The 23,698-nt window shown below is 46.5% G+C and overlaps 1 long non-coding RNA gene and 1 pseudogene across 1 annotated transcript; one reads left to right on the top strand and one right to left on the bottom strand.

Annotated features, from left to right (window-relative positions):
• Positions 1 to 7,526, top strand: LOC128102198 (uncharacterized). Its single transcript, XR_008215350.1, has 3 exons — positions 1 to 469; positions 5,789 to 6,262; positions 7,217 to 7,526. It is a non-coding gene; the product is annotated as an uncharacterized LOC128102198 (long non-coding RNA).
• On the bottom strand, positions 6,288 to 7,452 carry LOC128102197 (40S ribosomal protein S2-like; annotated as a pseudogene).
• Positions 7,527 to 23,698: the final 16,172 nt, after the last annotated feature.

A 23,698-nucleotide genomic window follows, 5' to 3' on the forward strand; every position in this document is an offset into this window, starting at 1 on the left:
CACAGTCGCTGCATACTCAGGGGGCCTGAAAATGGAGATGAGCCCTTCTCTAGCAGATTTTTGCTGTGGCTTTTGTTTAATGGAGAGAAGTTGAATAAGATTCACCGAAAACCCACCAAACTTTAAGAAGCGTTTATGGAAGAGCTGTCATGTTGGACTGAGCATCGGGACCTTGGAGGCCCAATGGATTCTCTTGGCTCTACTAGGTGCGAGCTGTCCAGGCGCTTTCTAATGCGGGGTGAGGTTTGCCGCCCCCTCCTGGTCTTACGGGGGAATGGCAGCGTCTCAAGCTTTGCCAGGCACACTAAGGCGACCAGAGGCTGTCAACCATCACCAAATTGGCCTTCCCCGCCATCAAAGGAGTGCTTGGGCTGGCTGCGCGCCATCTCGGCGGCCTCGGTTTCCCATTTTTGGTAGAAGTCTCACGTTTCCATCCGTAGCTGGTTGGTAGGAGGCTCGGAGGAATAAGGTAAGAGGAGGTTGTAGCTCAACTCACAAAACAGGTGCAGGCTCTTTGCCCCATCTGCCGGGCAGAGAAAAGAGGCCCCCTCTGTTGGCCTGAGATACGATCCAAACTTTTCTCTCGGGAGCTGTGAATTATTTATCGTTTTCAACTCTAGTCCTCTGTGTTCTGTAATCTCAAATACCTGCTTTAATGTTCGGAGAGGGGCGGGAGGCGTGTTGCTTTTATAAATTCCATTTTGCACACTCAGAGATTCAGAGCCCAGGACACTAATTTGCCAAAACCCCAGGTCCACTTGACTGTGGAAAATGCTCTTTTTCCTTTCTTTTTTTAAGTTCTGGGACAATTTTATTAGAGTTTGAGACTAACAACAGGCAGGCAAGCTGTAAGCCTTGGCAGCTGCTCAGAGGAGAGAAGATGGAAAATCACGTGACTCGGAGCAGCCTCCCTGGACCGAGGTGGGAGGGGGTAGCTTCAGAGAAACAGTGAGAAAACCCAGAGCTCTGGAAGAAGACAGAGAAAGAAGAAACAGTTACACTTTTCTGAGTAACTCAGAACCATGGGCGGCCTTAGCTGAGCAGTGGCAGCCCAGTAAGTGACTGATGAAACCATTTGACATGGTGGCCATCTTAATACTGTGAACGAAAGTTCCTGGAAAGAATTGCACGTTCCTCGGAACCTTCTGCAAGGCCGATGAGCTGATTAGAACTTCAATGATGTGGAGAGGTTGGAATGTTGCAAGTCCAGGATCAAACTCTCTCGGGGCATCTTTTGCTCCCTTAATGGCCGTTTATTGTACTCCTCTGCACATGACTTAACGTCTCTGTGACCATTAGGTAAATCCTTTGGAATGTATGAACAGATCTCTACCTAGTTTCCAACCAATCACAGGGTTAAAGTCAGCAGCTAGCATCTGAGACCTATAGTAAAGTTCCCCTGCTTGCCGTACCCCTTCCCTAAGGTCCCTATCAATGCCTTTGAAAAGCACTTTGTTCTGTTTTTAAAGATTTATTTATTTTATGTATACAATGTTCTGTCTGCATGTATGCTTGCAGGCCAGAAGAGGGCACCAGATCTCATTACGGATGGTTGTGAGCCACCATGTGGGTGCTGGGAATTGAACTCAGGACCTCTGGAAGAACAGTCAGTGCTCTTAACCACTGAGCCATCTCTCCAGCCCCTTGAAAAGCACTTTGATTTATGACTTTTTTGTTCTGTGACTATAAAAACGTCACCAGACTGTTACTATGTTGTGTAACTGACCCCAGAAATTAGCACAACTGACGCCATGTTAGAGGCACCATTCGGACTTTAAAACCTAGCACAAAGGCCCCAACACCTGCCAAAATGGGAACAAAGGCCTAATCCATCAAACATCTGGTCCATAGTTTAGGAAAGCCCCTTTTGGCTTCTGTAGTTCTGCTGCTTGAAGTGTGACAACCAGGATGTGGCTTTTGTGCGTAAAAGATCAAGGGCTGTAAGGCCATTTGGGCAAGTTCCCCATGCAGCCACTGGCCGGCAATAAGACTCTTTTCAGCTTTAGGAGTGTCCATGTCGTGGTCTCTGGTGGGCTTACCTCATAACAGTTGGAACGTGGAATTTGGGGTAACCTGAGTGTGTGTTTTCTTGGGCTATGGTCACTTGAATTTGGCTCTATAATAAGCTACCTTTTTTTTTTTTTTTGAGCCAGGGTTTCTCTGTGTAGCCCTGGCTGTCCTGGAACTCACTCTGTAGCCCAGGCTGTCCTCAAACTCACAGAGATCCACCTGCCTCTGCCTCTCGAGTGCTGGGGTTAAAGGCAGGTACCACCACACCCAGTAATGAGCTACCTCTTCTCCCTTTTGAGATGAGGGTGGTGTTTGGTGTTTACAGTATTAACCTCCACAGCCTGCAAGAGTTTGTTTCTAGTTAGGATAGGAAAAGTGTTTCTCTCTCAAATACACGCTGGTGAGTTTGCTGCTTGTTAATGGGTCCTGTCAGTTTAATCACATCAAGACTTGAAGGCACTAAGCCAGGCAGTGGTAGCAACAGCAGGCAGATCCCTGAGTTCGAGGCCAGCCTGGTCTACAGAGCAAGTTCCAGAACAGCCAGGGCTACACAGAGAAACCCTGTCTCAAAAAACGAACCCAAAAATGAAAAGGGCTTGAATGCACTAGGTGTAGAGGCACACACATGTAATTCAGCCACTTAGAGGCTGAGGCAGGAGGATCATGAGTTCTAGGCCATCCTGGATATCACTGTGAGGCTCAGTGGTGTGTGTCAAAAAGCTCAGGAGACACACTTCCTGAGCAACGATAGCACAGTGGCCTGGTGGCTCTCAGGTGCAGGTTCTGATCTGGCAGGCCTGAGCAGCTGCCTCTCCTGCAGCCCCTCCTGCAGCTCCCTCTTCTGCAGCCTCTCCTGCAGCTCCCTCTCCTGCAGCCACTCCTGCAGCTCCCTCTCCTGCAGCCCCCTTTCCTGAAGCCTCTCCTGCAGCTCCCTCTCCTGCAGCTGCTCCTGCAGCCTCCTTTCTTGCAGCTCCAGCTTTCTCTTAGTGACAGCACAGGGCAGTCTTTGAGCAGCAGGACTGAAGGAAACCTCATCAGTGCTGACAAGTCTACAGAGAAGATGCCTTTCCCACGGCTTGAGGAACTGCAAGACCCTGGAGCCTGGGAGAGCAGCAGAGGAGACACACACACACACACACACACACACACACACACACACAGGGCACACACAATACATACAAGTACACACAGTACACACAAGTACACACACACACCCGGGCAGCGTTGATGGGAATTGCTGGGTAGGGTGACATTAATAATCACTCCCATTAACCGGTACACAAAGTGTGGGTCAATGCATTGGAGTCCGTGCAATAAGCCGTGTGTGTGTGTGTGTGTGTGTGTGTGTGTGTGTGTGTGTGTGTGTGTGTGTGCTGTGCATCTGTGCATGTCTTTGTGTCATTCTTACAGAAGTCAAGTGACCTGCACTGAGATGCAAAGAGGCATAAAGCTGGGGTTCAGCTGGGTCTTTCTGTGGGGTAGCGGCATCTTTGGTTTTTTGAGGCTTGCCTCCTTCTGGTCTTGTCCCCTCTGCTACTTGGCTAGGCCCCAGAGTCCAGCACTTCCTGGAGGAGTGGGGAAGGCACCTTCTCCCGGCCCTCTGCTTCTTCTAATCCTGGTACACAAAGCTCTGCTCAGTGCTGACACTCCAGAAGAAACTGGACAGAGAGCACCCTTGCAAAGACCCCTCCCACATCTGCAAGGGGAACCTGAAAGGTCAAGGGTGGCTCTTCCAGGTCTGTGCAGTGCTTCTCCAGAGCCCTTTGATCCCAGCAGCCAGCAGCCTGAGCCAGGAAGAGACAGGGTAACGGAGACGTCCGACCCCAGCCCCTCTCCTTCCCCAGTCCCCTCCCATCAGTTCCCTCTCTGCTTAGGTCTGGAAAGCCTTGGCAGCTCTCAGGTGACAGAGACAGCCCAGGTGAGCTTTTGCTTGGCCTCTGCATAATTCTTGTCCTTTTGCTCACCCTAGTGGCCAGCTAGGGTGACATCAGCAACTCTTGGGAGGTAAATCTTGGCTCACCTCTGTGGTCAGGAAAATGAGGATGTTTCTTGGAGGGACTCAAGAGGCAAGGGAGAGATTGAGTAGAGCCAAGCTCTGTTTGGACATTTAAACTTTTATTAATTGATCCATCCATCAATTAATTCATTTTTGAAGAGTACTCTTTTTCTGCAGCCCAGGCTGGCCCTAGACCTCCAACCTTGGCCTTGGTCTCCAAGTGCTGGGATTCTAGGTATGCACTACTGGGCCAGCTTCTCTCAGGAGTTTTCCTGCCTCCAGGAAAAAAGTAGGAGGTTTTAGCTCTAAGCACACTTCAGGACTCTAAAGAGTTTATCTTATCAAATGTTCCTCAGAAAGCTCTGTGGGACCCCAGCTTCCATCTGAGGCTGTTGGTATTCTCTGTCGCTGCCTATCCATGGCCACAGCCCCTTCCTTGAACCTCACTGTGGTATGATAAAAGAAATAAAATAAAATAGAAGAAAAACAAGTATTGGGTCTCTGCCACAAGTTCCCAGAAAGGTTCTCCGGGGACTCACCATTTTTACTGATTTGCGTATGCTAATGAGATGACTCAAAGCTTGAGCCCCACAGACAGTCCGATGTGGGCTGGCTGCTGGAAAGCCTGGCCAGGTGACTAAAGCGTTTGCAATTTCAGGCCTGCCCTCGTGATCTTCAGGAAGGCCAGTGGGTCCCTGAGAGCCAGGTCAATTACCAAGGGCCAATGAGGGACTCAGGCATGCCTCCGTAACAAAACCTCAATAAAGCCCCTAGCCTGTGGGTTTGGAGAGCCTCCAGGTTGGCAAACACATCCCTGTGGTTGGAGGGAGGTGCACCCTGGAGATGGCCATCCATTGCCCCATGCATCTCTTCGCTTGAGCTCTTTTAGAACTGTGTCCTGTAATTGTAACCTTGACACTAAGCCGGTGTCTTCCTAAATTTGATGAGATGACTTGTGGAATCCCAAATTCTCAATCGTTCAAAACTCAGAGTAGCCCCAAAAACTCACAGTGGTACCTTTTGAAACATTTGGCTTCCCAGTGACTCAGTTTTCATCATCCAAGATCGCAGCACCATGTGGTGATCACTGCATCAGAGATGGAATAATCTATGGGTTCCAGATGTTCCTTGAGCCCTCATGGTATGGGATAGGAGCTGTGGGGACGAGCTAATAAGCGGGCTAGACATGGGGCTCTGTAATCCATATCCAGGGACGCACCCAGAACAGCTTTCTTTGTATGACTTTATTTAAAAGTGAAGCCTGATGATTACAAAAGGCCCAAAGCCACATTCTCATAAATAACATGGATTTTAGTCCTTACAAAAATAGGATATCTTCACAGTACACTGCAGCCATTTCCCCAATGGCAATAAATAGTTCTCAAAAACCTCATTTATCTGCTAGAGCTGTGGTCTGTTCTATAATAAATATTTATTCACTTCAAAGCATCATTCGTGTATATGCACGTACAGTGTGTATACATGTGCGTGTGTGTATACATGTGAGTGTGTATACATGTGAGTGTGTGTATACATGTGCACGTGTGAAGCACGGCTCTGAGGGCTCAGTTCTCTCCATTCACTGTGGGTCCTGGGGTCAAACCCAAGTCGTGAGGTCTGTGTGGCAAGTCTCTTTACTCCCTGAGCCATCTCATTGGCCGTCTTTATTTAGCTGTTTGAGTTGCAAGAGGGAAATATGCTTCAGACAACGAAAGGAAGGAAGGAAAGATGCATAAATAAGGTTTTAACTCCCCTCGGTGTTCCGTCGCCCTGTCTTTGCAGGATAACCAGAGTGAAGAAGACAGAGTGTTTTCTCTCCTCCACAAAAGCAGGGTTCTGTAGAGTTTCATCTTTCAAGTGGAAAGGTACAAACGTCCATGTGAGAAAGAGAACAGGGCTCCTCTGGAACCCACCAGCTGCCTTCTGCCTACAGCCTCCTTCCGGAGTCCATGCAGGATCCTGTGACCGGATTCTTCTTCGAGGCCAGCTCTGGGCTCTGTGAGATGTTCACATATGGGGGTTGCAGAGGGAAGGAGGACCAATTTGGGGGGTGTGGTGGTTTGAATAGGAATGGCCCCCAAAGATTCATGTGTGTGAATGCTTGGCCTATAGGAGTGGTGCTATTATGGGGTGTGATCTTCTTGGAGTAGGTGTGGCCTTGGAGGAAGTGTGTCACCGTAGAAGTGGGCTTCGAGGTCTCATATGCTCAAGCTAGATTGCTCAAGCAGTCTCCTTCTGCTGCCAGCGGATCAAGAGGTAGAACTCCCCCCCCCCCCCGATTTAATTCACTTTATTTTTCTTGTATAAAAACTCTTATGTGGTGACCACAGCTGGAGCCTGGGTCCTCTGAACAGACACTCTGGTGTGGGTTTTCACAAGATGGTCAGTGAATTCCTGATAAGGAGACTTGGTGAACACAGTCTCTTTCCAGAGGTCAGGGGTAGCTGTAGGTCTTGGAGATGGTATCAAAGATGGCCTTGGCAAGTTGCCCAGAGTGGCAGTGCAGCCCCTGGCTGATGTGTAGCAGTCATCAATACTGACCACCATCAGTAACTTCTTAGGCACAGGAACAGAGAGATGCCAGTGCCTCTGAGGGCAGGGATGAGACGCACCAACACAGAGCCACAGCGGCCTGTCACTTTGCACGGAACGGTGTGGGGCTTGCCAATCTAGTTCCCCCAGTAGCCTCTCCGCACAGGGACAATGGAAAGCTTGGCCAAGATGGTGGCCCCTTGGATGGCAGTGGCTACTTCCTTGGAGCATTTAACACCAAGACCAACATGACCATTGTAGTCCCCAACAGCAACAAAAGCCTTGAACCTGGTCTGCTGGCCAGCCCGAGTCTGCTTCTGCACTGGCATGATCTTTAGAACCTCATCCTTTAGCGATGCACCCAGGAAAAAGTCAATGATCTCGGATTTTTTTTTTTTTTTTTTTTTTTTTGGTTTTTCGAGACAGGGTTTCTCTGTGTAGCTTTGCGCCTTTCCTGGAACTCACTTGGTAGTCCAGGCTGGCCTCGAACTCACAGAGATCCACCTGGCTCTGCCTCCCGAGTGCTGGGATTAAAGGCGTGCGCCACCACCGCCTGGCTAATGATCTCGGATTTCTTAATGGGAAGGGAGGACAGGTAGATCTCCTCCAGGGACTTGAACTTCACGTCCTTAACCAGGTGGCCCAGCTTGGTGACAGGGATCCGCTCATTGTTTTCAGCTTTACCTCCACGAGCCCCGACCATGGCCATGGCCTCGACCATGACCCCGGCCCCTAAGACCGCTGCTGAATCCTCCCTGGAAGCCGCCTTGGCCTCCTAATCCTGGGCCCTTGGGTCCTCCGTGCCCTTCTGCTACACCGGCGTCATCCACCATTTGGTGTTTTCCCGAAGAAGAAGCAAAATATAGAACTCTTAGGCTCCTTCTCCAGCACCACATCTGCCTGCACACCACCATATCTTACCATGATGATAATGGACTAAACCTTTGGACTGTAAGCTAGCCTCAATGAAATGTTTTCCTTTATAAGAGTTACTGTGGTCATGGTGTCTCTTCACAGCGACAGAAACCCTAAGAAGCGGGGGGGTGGGGTGGGATGGCGGGGGGGGAGATGGGTTTAGGGGAGCAGGACCTGGAGTGACTGGAGGGAAGGCCTAGGAAGAATGGAGTCCAACTCCACCTGCATGGAGTCGCGCAGATACCAAGGGAACTTCTCCTGCCTTGGGAAGAGGAAGTGGTCACGTGAACTGCAAAGCTATAAAATGTGACAGCCAGTTAGGAGGCCAGTTCTGGATGTGATCAGAGCCATCTCACACTCCCTCCTTACTGATGACACAGAGGTAGCTGCCTCCACAGGGAGTCGGCCGTGCTCCCAAGTCTTTCCCATCCAGAACTGGATTCTTCCGTGTCAGCCCTGAGGGCTCATTTCTGGACAGTGAGGGTCCAGGTCAAGGGCGTGATAGTCCCACATTTCTTTCCCTTGCAGAACCTTGACACCTGTGCTGCCATAGATGCAGAAGTCCAAAGCCCCAGGCCTGGTTGTAAGTGTTTTCTGCAAGGCCCAGCCTTTCTCTGCCTCCTCTTCAAACTGTCCTTCAGAGCAGACCCTGTTTTTCTGTTTTCTCCAGGTGATCACTCCAGGATTTATTTGGTTCACATTGTGTTATCCAGTGTATTCCACGTATCATGAGAACAAGAGTCATCTCTCTCTCTCTCTCTCTCCTCTCTCTCTGTGCGTGTGTGTGGTGTTGCATATGTGTATACCAGTCCTCTTCCATGCAGGTGCAGGTGGAGACCCGAGACTGAAATCAGGATGTCTTCTTAAATCACTTCTCCATGTCATTTTTTGAGAGAGTCCCTCACTGTCCTAGTTAGCACTGTCAACTCAACACAGCCTAGAGTCATCAATTTGGGGATGAACATGAGCCTGGGAGCAAGCCAGCCAGCTTGCTCCTTCACAATTTCTACTTCAGGTTCCTGCCCTGACTTCCTTCAATGACTGGCTACAACCCGGAAGTGAAAGACACATAAATCCTTTCCCCCACTTAAGTTGCTTTTGGTCAGAGTGACTTTATCTCGGCAACAGAAAAGAAATTGGACCATCCACCGACCCTGAGAATCACTAATGAGGTGAACTAGACTGGCAGGCCAGCAAGCCCCAGGGACCTGCCTGTTGCTGACTCCCAGGACCAAGGCTAGAGGCACACATGCCACACAACACTTTAGCTGAGAGTCCCAACTTGAGTCCTAATGCATCATCTCCCTAGTCCCTGGGTGGGTTTAAAAAAATAATATTTTTTTTCCCAGCATAGTTTTAAGCACAAATAGTCCAAAAGTTTGTTTGTTTTGTTTTGATGAATACAAGCATAAGCAACACTCTTGGCACAGGACTAACTGTGGTGTTAGGGGTTTGCGGCCAGGACTCTAGCCCTGGCTCTCATCCTCGCCTTCATCCTCCACCTGTGCCCTTCCGGTGTTGGCAGAAGTGGATTTCTGGCATCCAGTTCTGAACATCAGCCACACCCATCACATCAGTCAGTGTTGGTCTAGGTGTTTCTCTGGGGCTGTGGCTCTTCCCCCTTTCCAACCTTCAGTCCGAGCTCAGGCTGGCCTGGAACTCACCACTGAGCACAGACTGGTCTTGAACTTCTGATCTTCCTGTCTCTACTTCCCAAGCGCTGGAACTATAGGCATGTTCCCCCATTTCTAGCTTGGACTCTAATTTCACCCCATTTTCGTTCATTTTGTTTTTTAAAGAGAGAGATGGAGTCTCTGTAATGCAGACTGGGTTTAAAGTCTTGGACTCAAGACACGCTCCTGTTTCAGCTTCCCCAGTAGCTGGGGCTACAGATACGAGGCACTATCCTTGCCTTCTCCTGTTCTCTAAAGGAGAAAGGAACGAGTGTGAGGCTCAGGGCAAACGGAGCCTTGATGACCACACAGCAGGCTTCACAAAGAGACATCACTGCTCCCACTTTACCAAGGCATACGTGGAGGCGCGGGTGTGTCACAGAGCTGGTGTACAGTTTTCTCAGGACTGCCGCAACGATGTGCTATTAACTGAGTGGCTTAAACAATGGGGATTTGTTCTCTCACGATTCTGAACGCACAAGTCCGAGATCAAGGCACGGAGGTGGTCATGCTCCTTCATACACCGTGTTCTAGTTTCATTTCTGCTGCTGTGACTAAAATACCCCTGACAAAAAGCAACGTAGAGAGAGAGGGTTTATTTTAATTCATAGTGCCCAGGTTGTAATCCACCACTTTGGGGCAGGCAGAGTGATAGGGTCAGGAAGCAGCTAGTCACAGCCACACCCAAGAGCAGAGAGATATTAATGCATGCGTGTCACATGCTTGCTTGTTTATGCTTAGCTTGATTGCTCTATTCTGATACAGTTCAGGATTCCCTGCATAGGGAATGGTGCTGCCCATGGTGGCCTGGGTCTTCCCACATCATTGACTTCATTAAGACAGTGTTCTACAGACATGGCCACAGGCCAATCCAGTGTAGACAATCCGTCATTAAGGCTCTCTTCCCAGGTGATTCTTGTTGTGTTAAATTGACAGTTAAAGCTGTCTTACTGCTAGGGAAAGTTGTGTTCCAGGAGTCTCTCCTAGCTTCTCAAAGTCTGTTGATTCACAGCAACATAATTCCAGTCTTCATAGAAGTGCCTTATCTGTCTCCCAATTTGCCCCCTCCTTTTTTTTTTTTTTTTTTAAATTAGTACAGTGCTAGGGTCCACTGTAATGAGTTTACTGTAATATGATTACTTCAGTGAAATGTAAATAAGGTCGAATTATGACATCTAGAGATAAGGACTCCACTATGTCTTTTGGGGGGCATGGGGTTACATATCCAGCCACAGTAGCTGAGAAAGGCCTGTGTGGCAGACTGAGGTCTTTGTCCTCCTGTGCAAGGAAGATTGGGTGGTCTGGGAGCTCATTCTCCAGGCATGGTGCAAGTGTTCAGTGCGGGGTCTGTCTTATTCCGGGGTTCCCAAGAACAGAAGGCAAAGGCGGAGACGGGAGGTGAGGAAGGAGTGGAAAGGCGGCCTGCCGCAGCTGAAACTGGGGCTTAGCCCTCAGGCATGCTGGGAGATGAGCAAGACACACCTGTGTCGGGGGCATTTTCCTTTTTTGGAGCATAGACTCCTGAAACAGACCCCAGGTCTCACAGGCTCAGGCATCTTAAAGGTCTGTGTTGACGATACGCTGACACAGTTTGAACACTGTAAGCCGCAGCACCAGCTCGGAAACCCACACTTTGACATTTTCCCGGTGTGTGGTCTACTCCACTAAAGAAATGAACAAGCTGCATTTTCTGTAATGTCACCTCCTGGAAGTAGGCCAAGGAACCCTGCCCCCACACACCAGGCCTGCTGCACTCTCCTCTGAATGTGGATCCCAGACTTCCTTGGGGAGAACCCTGACATCCTTTTGCTTACAGGATAGCTTCACCTGGCCCGGGCCTGGAAAAGCCTATCCATCTCACACTGTCCTTATCTGACCCTAGCCCTTGCTGTTTTAAACTCCGCTTAAGAAGGCCCTGCCTGCCCTCTGGTGGCAGTAGATGGAACTGGGCCTTCACCGTCACCTGCTGGCATCTTCCACATTATGAGGGAAGTTTAACTCTTTGGATACCTGCTATTTGTGCACCCTCCCTTCCTCCCTTGGTCTCTCTCTCTCTCTCTCTCTCTCTCTCTCTCTCTCTCTCTCTCTCTCTCTCTCTCTCTCTCTCTCCCTTCCTTCTTCTTTCCTTTCTTATTTTATTTGTCAGTGCTGGGACTAGATTCCAATGCGTTACACATACCAGGAAGCCTTCTAGCGTCAAGGCTAGTATTTTTTCCCCCTTTCTTTTGCTGAGAAAGCAAGTTTCTAAAATGCAGACTAATGTTAGCATAAATATTACGTCATCAATTCCTGCAGGGAATGAGCCAGACCCAGTTTCCTGTCCCATGCGGTGAACTTTCTTGTAGATATTGAATGTGTGGTGTGGGTTCAAGTGGGAGGTGAGGCAGGAGGATACAAGACATGACATACTAAGCCCTGAGTGGCAAGCTAAGGGTTTGGGGTATTATCCTAAGACCTAGGGAAGTGCCAGGACCCCTGGGAGGGAGTGAAGGGGGCAGGGCCTGAGGCAGACAGCAGTCTCTGCTCACCAGAGAGCAGTTAGGGGTGTTTCACTGGTAAGTGGCATGGGGCGGGGGTAAGGGACAGAAAAGGCAAAGGGCAATGGCTTTTCTGGCCTGGGCAATAAGGGGAGTGGGCAAAGGGCACGTCTTTGCAGGAAGGACCCGAGTTCATGTGTGTGATGTTGAGACTAAGGTACCCCAAGGAACATCCAGGTGAGGACGTTCATAGACACTGATTCATTTGTTCACATGCTCAGGACCCTTTATTAGGAAGAGCACATACATGAGGGCTGAAAGAACAGCCAAGGCAGTGCAGTGGTACCCACCTGCAGACCAGCTCCTTGGGAGGCTGACGTCACAGGTTTACTTGATTCTAGGTATTCAAGACCAGCATGTGCAATGTGGTGTTATTTGGCTCAAACACACACACACACACACACACACACACACACACACACACACACACACACACACACATCCCAGGGATTCCAGCTTGAGTGGGAGAGGCAGCCAAACCACCACTCCACAGTTTCTGCCTCACTATAAAATGGAAGCGATGACGTGAGCACCTACTTCTTGGATTGTGAGGACCCCAGTGCACTTTACAACTCAGTCCAGTCAAGACTTTAACAATAGTGCCCAGGTGCAGGGTTACTCAGTGGCCATGTTTCAGGTGAGCACATCCCACGTGTCCTGGGCACCGGTTAAGTCACTGGGTCACAGTGGTGAGTGTAGGATCTAGTCTCCTACCTCTGCTGTCCCAGAACTGATGGCCTAGCTGGGGCAAGAACATAAGCAGTGAGGGTAAGATACATGTTTCAGATTGTGGTTGTTGTTTTTAAAAAATGATAAGCGGCGCTGGTTACCGTGCGGAAAGGTCATGAGGCACGAGCCACAACAAAACCCAGTATCAGAGCTTTATTAGGAGGAAGTGGGGGGATGGGACAAAAGAACCAGGCCTGGGGAAGAAGCCTGTGCAGAGAACAGAGAGAGAGAGAGAAAAGAGAGAGAGAGAGAGAGAGAGAGAGAGAGAGAGAGAGAGAGAGAGAGAGAGAAGGGAAGAGAGAACAGAACAGAGAGAGGGGAGAGGGGAAGAGTCTGTGTCTGGCTTTTTAAGGTGCAGGTGGGCTTAGGGACCTATGCCATGCATGTGCAGATTGCATGACCACACTGTGCATGTAATCACCAGTGCACACTGATGACGTAAGATGCAAGACCCCTTGCTCAGCTCCTGAACTGCGCATGTAGGCAAAACACTCATACACGTCAAATAAAATAAATAAGCCTAAAAAAGTTAAAGTAAAATAAAAACACCCCTAAGTCTTTTGTGTGTGTGTGTGTGTGTGTGTGTGTGTGTGTGTGTGTGTGTGTGTGTGTATCTTAAGAAAAACCTGGCCGGGCGGTGGTGGTGCACGCCTTTAATCCCAGCACTAGGGGGGCAGAGCCAGGCGGATCTCTGTGAGTTCGAGGCCAGCCTGGGCTACCAAGTGAGTTCCAGGAAAGGCGCAAAGCTACACAGAGAAACCCTGTCTCAAAAAACCAAAAAAAAAAAAAAAAAAAAAAAAAAGAAAAACCTTCATCTAGCCCAGCGGTAGTGGTGCACACCTTTAATCCCAGTGCTGTGGATATCGTTCTATATAAATAAAACACTGATTAGCCAGTGGCCAGGCAGGAAGTATAGGTGGGACAAGGAGAGAGGAGAATTTTGGGAAGTGGAAGGCTGAGGGAGACACTGCCAGCCGCTGCCATGACAAGCAGCATGTGAAGATGCCGGTAAGCCACGAGCCACATGGCAAGGTATAGATTAATGGAAATGGATTAATTTAAGCTATAAGAACAGTTAGCAAGAAGCCTGCCACGGCCATACAGTTTGTAAGCAATATAAGTCTCTGTGTTTACTTGGTTGGGACTGGCGGGTGACAGAGATTTGTCCTGACTGTGGGCCAGGCAGGAAAACTCTAGCTACATCCCAGCACTTGGGAGGCAGAGCCAGGTAGATCTCTGTGAGTTCGAGGCCAGCCTGGTCTACAGAGTGAGATCTAGGACAGGCACCAAAACTACATGGAGAAATGCTGTCTCGAAAAAAAAATGTTCGTAGGCTTAACAAAGAAAAAAAATGGGTATAGACAGTCATAAAAATAGTTCATAAATAATAAATAGTCTTTAAAGAGAAAATAAAATGGTAATATAAAAGGAACAAGGCACAGAAAGATGGAAAATGCATAGACAGTCTGGATCCTATGTCTTGTTGACTTTGAATTTTTTAATTGCTGATGAGCAAATGAAAGCTGCTTAGAGACATGGGTTTGTAAGAGGGACTGCTGAATTAAACCAGCCTAGGTACTTTAGGAATGTTTTAACTTTAAAATGGAAGTCAGAAAATGTATTGCTTAGGGGAAGAGGTTACGCTTTTGTTTTCACAGAAAATGAAAGACTGTAGATTCCTTCAAGATTGATAGAGATCAGGTTTGATCGGGGAAGACCCCTGAAAAACTTGGCTACAGACATAAAGAAATAAACTTAGAAAAACCACAAGATAGGTGATATATATTTTATCTGCTCAAACATGAAAAAAAATCATCTTTGACTGGCTTGTGCATAACACATAGTCCATACTTGTGTTTATGCAGATTGTATGTTATCTTTAAAAGTTTGTGTGTTTTCAGAGCAAGGGGATCAGACACCAATGAAAATGGGTGGCCCAGGTGATCCAGCCTCTCAGAGTGCCTCTGTTGCAGTTTCCTTGAAGTTCTACACCCAGAACAGCTTCAAGGCTGCTGGCTGGGATGGTCCTCTAGCCAGGACTACAGATAAGCCTTGCACTTTCCCATTGCACACAGACTGGACAACAAATACTATAGCTAAGTCTCCCAGGAATTAACCACAGTTTTGGAAGTTGCTTACTCTGCACTTCTGTTTACTCAGGTAACATTATATTGCTCAAGGGGTCTCTGATGGGGCTGAAGATTAGATAGTTAGAGTTACAGTTTCTCTTAGTCTTAATAGAAAGTAAATTAGATGCAAAACTTTGGACTCATCAAGAGAGGGTAGATAATGAGGCATTTTCTCTGATTTTACCAAATACAAGCGAACTGGACATTGTAAATGTAATTCTTACCTGGTAATTGTTCTTATTGTTTACAGTTTTTTTTTTTTTTTTTTTTTGGTTTTTCGAGACAGGGTTTCTCTGTGTAGCTTTGCGCCTTTCCTGGGACTCACTTGGTAGCCCAGGCTGGCCTCGAACTCACAGAGATCCGCCTGGCTCTGCCTCCCGAGTGCTGGGATTAAAGGCGTGCGCCACCACCGGCCCGGCTTGTTTACAGTTTTATTATGTTAGAGTTAAAACCTTTCCTTTTAGCTGGGTAGTGGTGGTGCATGCCATTAATCCCAGCACTCGGGGGGCAGAGGCAGGTGGATCTCTGTGAGTTCGAGGCCAGCCTGGGCTACAGAGTGAGTTCCAGGAAAGGCGCAAAGCTACACAGAGAAACAGTGTGTGTGTGTGCGTGTGTGTGTGTGTGTGTGTGTGTGTGTGTGTGTGTGTGTGCAGGCACAATCACCTGTGAGTACACCATGGAGACCAGAAGAGGTTATGGAGTGTCCTGTTCTGTCACTCTCTGCCTAACTCCCTTGAGACAAGAGGTTCCTCACTGAAACTGGAGCTTAGCTTTTTTTTTTTTTTAATATGATGGTGGCCAGCAGTCCTGGGGATCCTCCTGTCTCTGATCTGTTCCCCTAGTACTGAGCTTATGGGAATGAATAGCATGCCTGACTTTTATTTATTTATTATATAATAAGCACATAAGCCGGTAACATAGCCGTTTATTGTCAGTATCAAGTGTAATGTAGTATACATAATTGTGTGTGGTATACTTTAAAAATTATTATTAAATAATTTTTAATAATTATTAAAAATTGTGTTCTGCAGGTGTTCTGCCTGCATGCATTTCTGCATACCACATGCACTGCTGGTTGCAGAGGAGGTCAGAAGAGAGTGTCTGATCCCCTGGAACTGGAGTCACAGATGGTTATCAGCCAACCTGTGAATGCTGGGGCTTGAGTACAGGTCGGCCCAGTGCTTTTAACCACTGAGCCATCTCTCCAGCCTCAGTCATGTAACTTTGGTTGGCTATGTAGAATTTGCTACATAGACCAGCTCAGGTCCTTGTTCGGCACAGCAAGGGCTCTTAACCATATCTCCCCAGCTTTTACCCTCCACTTTACACACGCTGTCTAGGGCCTTTCAGCAGAGCCCTGGCTTGGTGTTAATGAGATCAATGGTCAGTGTTTGACCTGAGCCTCCTATTCCCCCACTTCCCCCTCACCTGGTAAGGTGGCAGCACACAGGTCTTCCTTCAACACTTAGCATCATCTGGGGCCTGACTCCTTCCTCTGAAGGAGATTCCAAGGGATGTAGCACAGTAGCTGGAAGCATGGGCTGGACAGAAGTCAAGGAGCGACTCCTGGCCTTGTGGGTGCTGACCGTGGGACTCCAGCAAGCTGCCTTCTCTCTGTCACCTTGGCTTTGTGGTCGCATGAGTGTTCTATATAAGCTTCTTGGGCAGGTGCCATAGGGGGAGTAACTGACTAAAATCATCTCTTTTTATCCTGCTCCCATCTATCATGAACATTCACTTTTCTTGACAAATGCTGAGTCAGCACAGGTGTCTTCTACTCCACCCCTATATTTCTATGCCACAGAAGAAAAATGGACCATCAGAGTGTTCTGGCGACTTATTAAAGTCACACAATGGTAAGAACAGGGACAGAGTTCCTAGGAAGTCTTGCTTATCAGTTTTTTTTGGAGGGGTTGAGCAAAAGCAACTTAAGGTCTTAGGTATATAGCTCAGAGACCCTTGGGGTAGGCATGGGAGTGTTCTAGCTGGCTGGGTCTCTCAGTGCATGCAGAGAAGAGACAGCATCCAGGAGCTGGGGGTGTCCCCATTCCCTATGCCTCTGAATTCAAGTTGGCTCTCCTATGGGTTGGGAACTCTGGAGCAAACCATAGGCTTATCTGGAAAGCCTTGAAATGCATATTTGGTTTAAAGAGATCCTGGGGAAGGTGGGTGTCTTAGGGTTTCTACTGCTGTGAAGAGACACCATGACCATGGTAACTTTTATAAAAATAAACATTTAACTGGGGGCTTGCTTACAGTTTCAGAGGTTTAGTCTATTATCATCATAGCAGGGAGCATGGCAGCAGGCAGGCAGACATGGTGCTGGAGAAGGAGCTGAGAGTCCTACATCTTGCAGGCAACAAGAAAATGGTTTCAGTGTCACTGAGTGGTATCCTGAGCATAGGAAACCTCAAAGCTAGCCCCCACAGTGACACACTTCTTCTAACAAGACCATAACCACACCAACAAAGCCACACTTCCTAATAGTGCCACTTTCTATAAGATTATAGCGGCCAATTACATTCAAACTACCATATTCCACTCCCTGACCTGAAGGCAGACTTTTCTTTTTGGGCCACCAGCTCACAAAAAATGACATGGAGACTTATTATTAATTATGAAAGCTTGACCTTAGCTTAGGTTTGTTTCTAACTAGTTCTTATAGCTTAAATTAACCCATATTTTTAAATCTATGTTCTTCCACATGCTCATTACCTCATCTCCATTATGCCCATCCTGGTTATTCCACACATGGCTAGTTCCACCTTTCTTCTTTTTAATGAGATCTCTTTGTCCTCAGAAATCCCTTCTAACCTCTTGCCTAGCTGTTGGTCATTTAGATTTTTATTAAGCCAATCAACAATACAACTCCACACAGTATAAAGGAATATTCTGCAACATTTCCCTGTTTTTGTCTAAATAAAAAAGAAAGTTTTTGACTCTAACACAGTAAAACTATATACAATAAGAACAATTATCAGGCAAGAATTACATTTACAATGTCCAGTTTATAAGTATTTGGCAAATTCAGAGAAAATACTCCATTATCTATCATACCTTAGTCCAAAGTTTTATATCTAAATCATTTTTTGTCATACTTGTATTATCATCCTAAAAATATTGTTTTAGACCTTAAAACATCTTTTTAGATAAACAATTTTAACTTTTATGTTTCTCAACCTTATAAACTTTACATCTCTTATGTAAATTTCTTTTCTGAATTTGGTAACAAGAAAAACTGTAAAACCCTAACTATCTAGTGTTCAACTCCATCAGAGACCCAAGAAGGATGAAATATTACTTGAATAAACAGGAAGTGCAGAGAAAGCAACTTCCAAAACTATAGAAATGACAGAGACATCCCCCTGCCTGGACAGTCACCCCAAGTTTCCTCTGTAATGTTGGGGCATCCATCTTCTGCCTACTGGCTTAGAATATCTGAAAGACTTTTTTTGTAAAGCAGGAAAATTCTGAAGGAGTATCCTACCCTGTCTTGGCAAAGTTCAACAGTCACTTTTCTTTGTGTCCTGCTTGTCCAGTTTGGACAGCATACTGTCAGCAGTCAAGGCAAGGGCTAGCTTTTGCCACAAAGAAAGCAAATTCCATACAGGGGTTCTTTGTTGCCCATTATGCTTTTATGAAGGAGATTGGTACTGCCAGAAACAGACGTGTCTCACTGTCATGGAAAGCCCTATGTTATTAAAACATTAAAATGCCATATTCTGTAGGTCTCTGACATGTTTGAAGACCATTTATTTATTTAAAATATGTCTCTGATTGACCTTGAAAACATACCTAGCATGACTATAAGTTTGATTGTTATAGATGGCTAACTATTAACTTGTATTTCTTTATTATCCTAAATAGCTTTCAAGGACTAAAACTTTGTATTACATTTTTTTTTCAGAGCTGAGGACCAAACCCAGGACCTTGCACTTGCTAGGCAAGTGCTCTACCACTGAGCTAAATCCCCAACCTTTACATTACATTTTTAAATGAGCTGTATTGGTACAATACCTTAAACAAGAATACAAACATACATATGGTATAATAAAAATAACCTTAAATTTTTATCAATATACAAAACCCATACCAATGTAAAATATTTGAGACTAGTGGTTGTTCAAAAGTAGACCTACAATCCACTCTTTTATTCCATCATTTCTATACCATATTTCCCTTTTTTCTCTCCAGAAAGAAATCTCTGGATCTAATCTCCTTTGTTTAGGTTTCTCCCTGACTATGAGCAGTAACAATTTGTAACCAACCCCTCTAAACGATGACAGACATCCATAACCCACTGAATGACCAAAAACCACCCACCCCACCTCTTAGGAATGTAGGCGTTGTGTTTTCTAGACTGCTTCCTGTTGTCTGGGAGTGACAGCATCTTTATGGAACCCGAGAAAATTGAGATAATGGTCAAGTCCCAGGAGAGCTAGCCATAACATTTGTTGTCCAGTCTGTGTGTGATGGGAAAGTGCAGGGCTTGTCTGAAGTCTGTGAGGCTGGACCATCCCAGCCAGCAGCCTAGAAGCTGCTTGGGATGCAGAACTCTGAGGAAACTGCAACAGAGGCACTTTGAGAGCCTGGATCACTTGGGCCACCCATTTTCACTGGTGTCTGGTCCCCTCACTCTGAAAACATACAAACTTTTTTTTTTTTTTTTTTTGGTTTTTCGAGACAGGGTTTCTCTGTGTAGCTTTGTGCCTTTCCTGGAACTCACTTGGTAGCCCAGGCTGGCCTCGAACTCACAGAGATTCGCCTGGCTCTGCCCCCCCCCCCCCCCCCCCCCCCCCCCCCCCCCCCCCCCCCCCCCCCCCCCCCCCCCCCCCCCGAGTGCTGGGATTAAAGGCGTGCACCACCACCACCACCACCACCCAGCTCAAACTTTTAAAGATAACATACATACCTGTATTAACACAAGTATGGAATGTGCAGTGTGCACAAGTCAGTTAAAGATGATTTTTTTGGGGTTGGGGATTTAGCTCAGTGGTAGAGTGCTTGCCTAGCAAGTGCAAGACCCTAGGTTCAGTCCTCAGCTCCAGGAAAAAACAAAAACAAGCCGGGCAGTGGTGGCCCACGCCTTTAATCCCAGCACTCAGGAGGCAGAGCCAGGCGGATCTCTGAGCCAGGCGGATCTCTGTGAGTTTGAGGTCAGCTTGTGCTACCAAGTGAGTTCCAGGAAAAGGCGCAAAGCTACACAGAGAAACCCTGTCTCGAAAAACCAAAAAAAAAAAAAAAAAAAAAAAAAAAAAAAAAAAAAAAAAAAACAAAGAAAAAAAACAAGATGATTTTTTGTTTTATGTTTGAACAAGTAAAAGGCATCTGTCAATTTTGTAAGTCTGTTTGGTCTGCATAACTAAATTGTAATATAAGTCTCTGTCCATGTCATATGAAAGGATGGCATGTAATAATAAGTCATGAGGACTCGGTAGTCAACAAGGTTTATCATGTCTCATCTTTTCTCTGAGCTGTTCCCATGCAGAGGGATCAGCTTACATGTCACCTGTCCTGTAGTCTTTCTTGGCTTCCTCCCCCATGTCTGTAGCCAAGATACTCAGGAGGTCTCTCCTAGTCAAATCCGATATCTATTAACCTGGAAGGAATCCACAGCCTTCCATTTCCTGTGAAAACAAAAGCATAACCTCTTCCCCAATGTAATACATTTTTTTTTACTTCCATTTTAAAGTTAAGGTTTTTCTAAAGTATATAGCAGTCCCTTCCACAATCAATCTCTCTCAGCAGCTGTTGCCTGTCCATTCGCATTCCAAAAATTCAAAATTAACAAAGTACCATATAAGATCCAACTCTCTGTGTTATATTTCCCATCCTTACCTGTTTTTTTATATTATTTTACTCTTTCTTTAAAGACTTTATTATTGTTAAACTATTTTCTTTCTATAATTTTTTTTCCTGTCTGGACCTTGCTTTACTGGGCACCTGAAGCATGCTCTGACTGCAGGAGTCAAACCTTAAACCCACTGTGCAGCTTAGCTTAGCTCACGGTTTAGCTTAGCTCACGGCTTAGCTTAGCTCAAGCCCACAGGCAGCAGCCAGGAGACCCGTCTCTGTGCAATGCAGCCTGCCTGAATGACTGTGGAACTAGGAAGCCATATTTGGCTCCACGTTTGTGTTTTTGGAACTTTTCTTTTTTAAGCTTTGTTAGGTCCTTTGTGGAAATACATGTCCCCACTGTGGATGCCATATGTAAACAGATTTTCTTTGGACCACCAGCTCACAAAAAATGACACAGAGACTTATTAACTTAGCTTAGGCTTGTTTCTGACAAGGTCTTGTAACTTAAATTAACTCATATTTTAAATCTACGTTCTTCCATGCGCTTGTTACCTCATATCCATTATGCCCATCCTGGTTATTCTGCTGGTGACTCTGCATTTCTTTTTCCTAGTGAGACCTGTCTGTCCTCAGAAATCACACCTGACCTCTTGCCTAGCTATTGGCTGGTTCACTCTTTATTAAACCCATCATAGTGACACATTTTCACACAGTGTAAAGGAATATTCTACAACATGGGCCCCCATAAACTTGTAACAATATCATAATGCAAAATGCATTTAGTCCAACTTTGAAAGTCCCCATAATCTATCACAGTTTCAACAATGCTTAAAAATCCAAAATTTAAAGTCTTTTCTGAGATTCATGCAATCTCTTAACTGTAATCTCCTATAAAATCAAACTAAAAAAAAAAAAAACCAGATCACGTACTTTCAGCATATAATGACACAGGATATACATTACTGTTCTAAAATGTACGAAAGGGAGCATAGTGAGGAAATACCGGACCAATGCAAGAGCGAAAACAGCTGGACAAATTCCAAACTCTGCATCTCCATGTCTGATGGCAAAACACTCTTCAGATCCCCAACTCCATTCAGCTTTGTTGACTGCAACTGACTTCTTTCCCTTGGGCTGGTTCCACTCCCTGTTAGCAGCTCTCCTTGGCAGGTATCTCATAATTCTTGCATTTCTAACATCTTAGGTTCTCCAGGACAAGCCATGCTTCAACTTCACAGCTTCATTAAATGACTTTTCTTGGCTTCCATTCAGGAACACCCCTAACACATGCCTGGCCTCAGTGGCTTTCCTTAGGTGCTGGGGGAAATTCTATAACCCTTCTCTTCTATCCTTAACTCTAAAGCCAGAACTACGTGGCTGAAGTTGCTGAGTTCTGCTGTGAGCTGGGGCTGGAACATGGCCCCCTCCTTTCATTACATCTTCACCAGCTGTTTTTGACTGTTACCTTTATTGCCTCAGCTTGGGTGTCCTGAAACTTACCCTGTAGGCTAGGCTGACCTCAAACTCAGAGATCTTTCAATTACAGCTTCACCAGATTTCTGTTTTCCATAGTTTTCTTCACTGTCTAAGCTTGTCTGTTCTTGAATTTGCTCTGTAGACCAGGCTGGTCTCAAACGCAGAGATCCACCAGCCTCTGCCTTCCCAGTGCTGGGATTAAAGGCGTGCACCACCACACAGGGCTCTAAATTTTTCTTTAATTCCTTTTCACAAGTTGGAAATTAGCTGGGTGGGATCTTGCCCTGAGGTCACCACTCCCTTTACTCAATTTCTTAATCTGTTTATCCCTTGAACACAGGGTTTAGCTCCATTTGACTTCCTGGTGCTCTTTTCCTCCTCAAAATGTACATTTTGTAATTTACCCAGCTCGGCTTGCTCCTTTTCACTGTAAATCTTTATTAGAATTGCCACTAATAACCACACGGCAGAGTCTATACTAGGCTGTTTTGAGATTTTCTCTGCCAAAGGAATTAATCCAAAAATTTTCACTTTAGCCTCAGACAAACTCTTCAGACAAAGGCAAAAGGCAGCTACTTTCTTCACCGAAATATCACAAGAAGAGTCTCTAGTCCACAGACTAGCATTCTTCTCTTCTGAAACCTCTTGAGTCAGCCCCCCACAATTTATCAAATCACATTCAGCACCACTGTCTTCCATGCTCCTACTAGTATGGTCCATTTAGCAGTGCTTAAAGCATTCCATGGCTTTCCTAACCCAAATTCCATATTACTCCAAACAAAAACATGGTCAGGCCTATCACAGCAATACCCCAGTCCTTGGTACAAATTTCTGTCTTAGTTAGGGTTTCTATTACTGTGAAGAGACACTATGACCATAGCAACTCTTTTTTTTTTTTAATTAAGGAAAATTTTTTATTCATTTTACACATCTATCAAAGATCCCCCTCTTCCCTCCTCCCACCCCCAGTCTCCTCCTCCCAACCCACCCCCTACTCCCCCCTACAAGAAGGCAAGGCCTCCCATGGGGAGGCACATCCAATAGAGGCAAATCCAAGCCCCTCCCCCTGCCTCAGGGCTGTGCGAGGTGTTCCATCGTAGGTAGTGGGCTCCAAAAAGCCCATTCATGCACCAGGGATGGATTCTGATCCTACTGTCGGGGGGTCCCCCAAGTAGATCAAGCTACACAACTGTCTCGCCATGCAGAGGGCCTAGTCCAGTCCCATGCAGGCTCCACAGCCATTGATCCAGTTTTCATGAGTTCCCACTAGTTTGGTTTGGTCATCTCTGCAGGTTTCACCATCATGATCCTGATGCACTTGCTCATAGAATCCCTCTTCTCTCTCTTTGACTGGACTCTTGAAGCTCTGCCTGGTGTTTGGCTGTGGAGCTCTGCATCTGCTTCCACCAGTCATTGGAGAAAAGCTCTGTGATGACAGTGAGGGTATTCACCAGTCTGATCACTGGGGTAAGCCAGTTCAGTTCAGGTACCCTCTCCACTATTTCTAGTAGTCCAAGCTGGGATCATCCTTGGGGATTCCTGGCAACTTCCCTAGCACCAGGTTTCTCTCTATCCCCATGATATCTCCCTCTATCATGGTATCTCTTTCATTGCTCTCCCACTCCATCCCTATTCCAGCCCAACCATCCCATTCACTTATGTTCTCATCCCCTATCCCCTACCATCCATTGCCCACCCCTCATTCCCAGTTTACTCAAGGAGATCTCATCTATTTCCCCTTCCCAGGGCAATCCATTTGTCCCTCTTTGGGTCTTCCTTGTTAGATAGCTTCTCTGGAGTTGTGGGTTGTTGTCTGGTTATCCTTTGCTTTACATCTAGTATCTACTTATGAGTGGGTACATACCATGTTTGTCCTTCTGAGTCTGGGTTACCTCACTCAGG

The sequence above is a fragment of the Peromyscus californicus genome, unplaced genomic scaffold (assembly GCF_007827085.1).
Source record: "Peromyscus californicus insignis strain IS unplaced genomic scaffold, ASM782708v3 Scaffold_7__1_contigs__length_154581171, whole genome shotgun sequence".
Classification (NCBI taxonomy): domain Eukaryota; kingdom Metazoa; phylum Chordata; class Mammalia; order Rodentia; family Cricetidae; genus Peromyscus; species Peromyscus californicus.